Here is a 4,877-nt window from a genome sequence, read left to right as displayed (position 1 = left end):
ACAAGAAATTATTGTGGCACGGTCAGAATTGGAAGCCATGATGTTATTTTCTTCTACATGTATTAATTTACATTTTTTTTCCTTCTATTTTTGGTTGTTGGCGGTCATTTCACTGTTGTATTCCACTCATTTGCATTTCTTTTTTAATTTTAATTATCTCTAACTAACGTGTTGTCGTGATATCAGACTCTTCAACAATGTACGGCGTGACGCCAAGTTTCTGTGCAAAGTCAATGTCATCACTTTTCAACGCCACATCAACTCTCCGATGATAATTAATTGTTTTACCAGGATAGATAATGAAGCTTAAACCAAACAAATATAGTTTTAGTCCAAACATTTACTTGAGCCAAATTCGAGTCTAAAATAATTGATCTAGCTAAAACGATTCTAGCTCGAGCATAAAAAAAAAAAGAGGAATAATTATAATTAAAAATAGACAAATATTTCGGTTGGAATTTAATCAATTAAAATGCAAATAAGGAAAATTTAGAAGTGTTGTCCTCGTGATAACTCAAAATACAGGTAAAATTCCAATTTATAATCACAAAATATTGATCATATACAGGATAATTTCTATAATTGAATATTTGAAATGCATTGTTTTGATTCAAGAAAAATAATCTAGCTAAAATAGAGGAATTTAAAATGGTCCATTGTAAGAAGCTTCCCCCGTTGGTATGAAATCTTAATCAATAAAGTCGGAGTCTTGGACCACTTGATTTCAAATAGACCCTTGGATGAAGATATTCTTTTGTTATCTTGTTCAATTTTTTGTTTTGGTTGAGTAAGTTTTCAAGGCTTAATTTTGGTACAATAACTTTTAATTTCCAACTATTTTGGTTTGATTACTTGGGTGGAATCGAAAAAGATCACGTGACACCGAAAAATGTCGATATTACATCGAAACTTGCTGAATGTCGGGTGTCATGTTACCAATTGGACCAAAATAAATGAAAATAAGAAGTTAATGTACCAAAATCAAAACTTTGAAAACTTAATGTCAAAATCGAAATTGAGAGTTATTTTCAAATAAATACATGAGATGTGTAGTTTTTAACACAGATAAATCCTCATATTCTCCGTATCATCTTTCAACTCATGCTGCAATGTTTTGTATTATATTTTTTCGAAATCTAATTCATTCAAGACACTCCGATTAATGAGTCTTGGATAACATAGTTGAAGCTATCAATCACATAGTTATGAATTCTAAATTATTGCAGCTCGCCTCCGTTTTCTTGATTCTCGCAAACCTTTTAGCCCATGGAGAGGCGCAGGCGCTATGCATCAACAACGGCAATTACACGAGTAAATAGCACGTATGAGATTAACCTCAACACCCTCCTCTCTTCTTTATCTACAAACGTCGATTACCTTGGATTCTACAACGCCTCGACGGGGCAAAACCTGGACACAGTATATGCCTCCGTCCTTTGTCGAGGGGACGTTCAGCCCCAAACATGTAGTACATGTATCCAAAATGCCGCCACTGAAATAGTAAAGTCTTGCCCATACCAAAAACAGGCAGTTTGGTTGGATGAATTTTGCACGATACGGTACTCTGATGAAAGCATGTACGGAATTAGGGTGACTAACCCAACTTATATATGGTGGAATTCAGGGAATGCTTCGAGACCAAACGAATTCATGGCGGATGTTAGAAAGCTACTGGATAATCTTCGTGACCAGGCTGCTGGCGGCGGTTCTTTAAGAAAAGTGGCATCGGGGAATACAAGTTCTATAAATTCTCAGAATATTTTTTCATTGGTTCAGTGTACCCCGGATTTGTCTCCGGAGAGTTGCAGCGCTTGTTTAAGGGAGGCTGCGGATCTTCCAACTCAATGCGACAACAAGAAAGGGTGTAGAGTTCTAAAGCCTAGCTGCAATATTCGTTACGAAGTTTCGTCATTTTACAACGAAACCAGGCTTCAAGAAATACAGGCGCTTATAACACCACCGCCATCTTCACTACCGCCTGGTCCGTCGCCGCCGACAACGTCAGGTAACGGACGAAAATATGTGTTATGGACCTTTATATTTTTGATCTTGTATTTTTGTCTCTTTGCAATTTCATCGTATATATTGTTAAATTTCGGTCTTATTTCATTATATACATGTATATATATATATATATATATATTTTTTTTTTTTGTAATTTGAGTTATTTTTCTGGATATGGCGTTGATATTGTACCATCAATGTACGTTGACATGGCTCAGACGTACCAAAGACCATAAATAATATACATAGTCAGGACTTAATTTCTGGGAAAGGTAAACTTTTTCAAATTCATTATGAATTTACAGGAACAAAAGGCCATAATAAAGTTCAAACCATCATCATCGTTGTCGTTTCAATCGTTGTATGTCTAATAGTAGCTGTATTTGCTTTCATCCTGTTGATAAAGAGAACAAAGAAGAAGCAGATGGAACAACTTGAATGTAAGTATTTTCTCATCGTTTACCAAACTTAACCTCAGGCTTAAGCAACAAACTAGCTAAAACACCCCCTTTCAATTTGAAGCTACACCCAACATCAATGTAGCTGAATCTCTGCAATACGATTTTCACGAAATCAAAGCTGCAACACATGATTTCTCAAATGATAACAAGATAGGGCAAGGTGGATTTGGGGCCGTCTACAAGGTAAGCAGATGCATCAGTTCCATTTAAAAACATTGTGGCATGTTGCATCGATTGAATGTTAATTTTCAGTGATACGGATAGAGTTTGAATATGTTAAGATTTAATAACAGGGAAAACTTTCGAATGGGCAAGAAATTGCTGTAAAACGATTGTCCGTGGATTCGGGCCAAGGTGACGTGGAATTCAAGAATGAAGTCTTACTAGTGGCCAAGCTACAACACCGGAATCTTGTTCGACTCTTGGGTTTCTCCATGGAAGGGAAAGAGAGACTTCTTATCTATGAGTTCGTTGAGAATACAAGCCTCGATAGATTCATATTCGGTAATCTTTTTTGTTATAGTAATTATTTCACCACTTTTGAGCTCTCATGTTCAACAGATTTATACATATACTCAAGTGCACTACAGATCCAATCAAGGGCAACTATTTGGATTGGGAGATGCGTTACAAAATCATAGGAGGAATTTCGAGGGGACTTCTATATTTGCACGAAGAATCTCGAATCAAAATAATTCACCGCGACCTTAAAGCTAGCAATATACTTTTAGATGGTGAAATGAATCCTAAAATTGCAGACTTTGGAATGGCGAGGTTGTGTGCCGCAGATGAAACTCAGGTCAATACCAACAGAATTGTGGGAACATAGTAAGTGTTGTTTCACTTAAAGTAGGAACGTATTCAAAATTTTAGGATCATGAGACATGTCCTATGGAAAGGTTTGGGAGTGAAATTAAACATGCATTTTTTTTAAATAATGATTGAATAACTTTTTAAATCTTCTTATTTTGGGTGGAGTCATGAACCCTTTCACCCTCACGGTTCGCCACCTCATACTACTCTATATGTTTAGTTGGTAGAATAATCTTTCCTCACATACAGATATTAATAACTTGCATATTGTAGTGGATATATGTCACCGGAATATGCAATGCATGGACAGTTCTCTGTTAAATCGGATGTATTTAGCTTTGGCGTACTGATCCTAGAAATCGTAACCGGCCGGAAAAACAGCTCTTTTCGAAATGGAGAAGATATAGAAGACCTCCTAAGTCTGGTAAGCAAATGTGCATTCGTACATGAATCTGAGTTTTACTGAATTCAATTACCCACTTCATAATCTAGGTAGACCAACAAAGTTTTAGAGGAGAGGGTTGCTCCCCCGCTCATTTTAATTTTCCATGTATAATTGAGATAATCACATATTTTAGCCCCCTCAACTTTACCATTCTAGTTGCACACCGTTAATCAAGAACCTCGATTTCCATATTGTTTATGATAATCTTAAATGCTTATCTGTTTAAGATGAAAATATCTTGTAGGCATGGAAATATTGGCGCCAAGGAAATATAAAGGATATAATCGATCCTGCGTTGAGGGCTAATTTGGGTTCCTTACAAGATATGTTACGCTGCATTCATATTGGTCTGTTGTGTGTGCAAGATAATCTAACAGATAGACCAACAATGGCTTCCGTCGTTCTGATGCTTAGCAGCTTTACCATATCTCTACCGGTTCCTCTCGAGCCAGTATTTTTCACTACGAGTGGTTACAATTCGAAGATCGCAATTTTTCGGGCATGTGATTCAAAAGAGTTTGAGTCTACCAAATCATCATCCCAAAATATGTCAGATCATTCTATTGAATCATCCAAAAATGTCATGTCCGTGACCGAGTTTCATCCTAGATGAGTTCTGAAGAATATGGTTAATGTTCGTGTTTATCTTGTAATTTATGTTGTCATATGTCAATAGACCTTTTTTTATTGTGAATCCTATCCTATGTAAGGTTGCAAACAAGGCAAGCTGAGTTTTGAGATTTTCGAGTTAATTTTTAGTGCTATTTAATTTGTATTAAAAAAATTAATGAACTTGAACTAAACTATTAAATGTTCTAGTATTTTTCAAGCCGAATTCAAGATTAAATTATTTTGACGGATTTGTTATTTTAGTATTTATTTTAAAATAAAATAAACTACCTCAACTCAAGAGCCTGACCCATATTCAAATATTTTTTTAACAACGGATAAAAAAATTAAGTTGAAACCAAACAAATCTAGCTTGAATAACCCGAGTTTTAAATTGGGTCAAGCTCGAGTCAAAATAATTTATCTAGCTGAGTTAAAGCAGGAATGTGACAAAAAAATTGGAGTTAGAAAATAAAAAATGGACCAAATATTTTCGATGGATCACAATTCAGTAAAATTCATAAGAACAAATTATAAGTGTTGTG

The 4,877-nt window shown here is 35.3% G+C and overlaps 1 pseudogene; it reads left to right on the top strand.

Moving 5' to 3' along the window:
* Nucleotides 1–1,061: 1,061 nt before the first annotated feature.
* On the top strand, nt 1,062–4,494 carry LOC142546372 (cysteine-rich receptor-like protein kinase 15; annotated as a pseudogene).
* Nucleotides 4,495–4,877: the final 383 nt, after the last annotated feature.

The sequence above is a fragment of the Primulina tabacum genome, chromosome 5, assembly GCF_025594145.1.
Source record: "Primulina tabacum isolate GXHZ01 chromosome 5, ASM2559414v2, whole genome shotgun sequence".
NCBI classification, from domain to species: Eukaryota; Viridiplantae; Streptophyta; class Magnoliopsida; order Lamiales; family Gesneriaceae; genus Primulina; species Primulina tabacum.
This window is presented reverse-complemented; position numbering and strand designations above follow the sequence as displayed.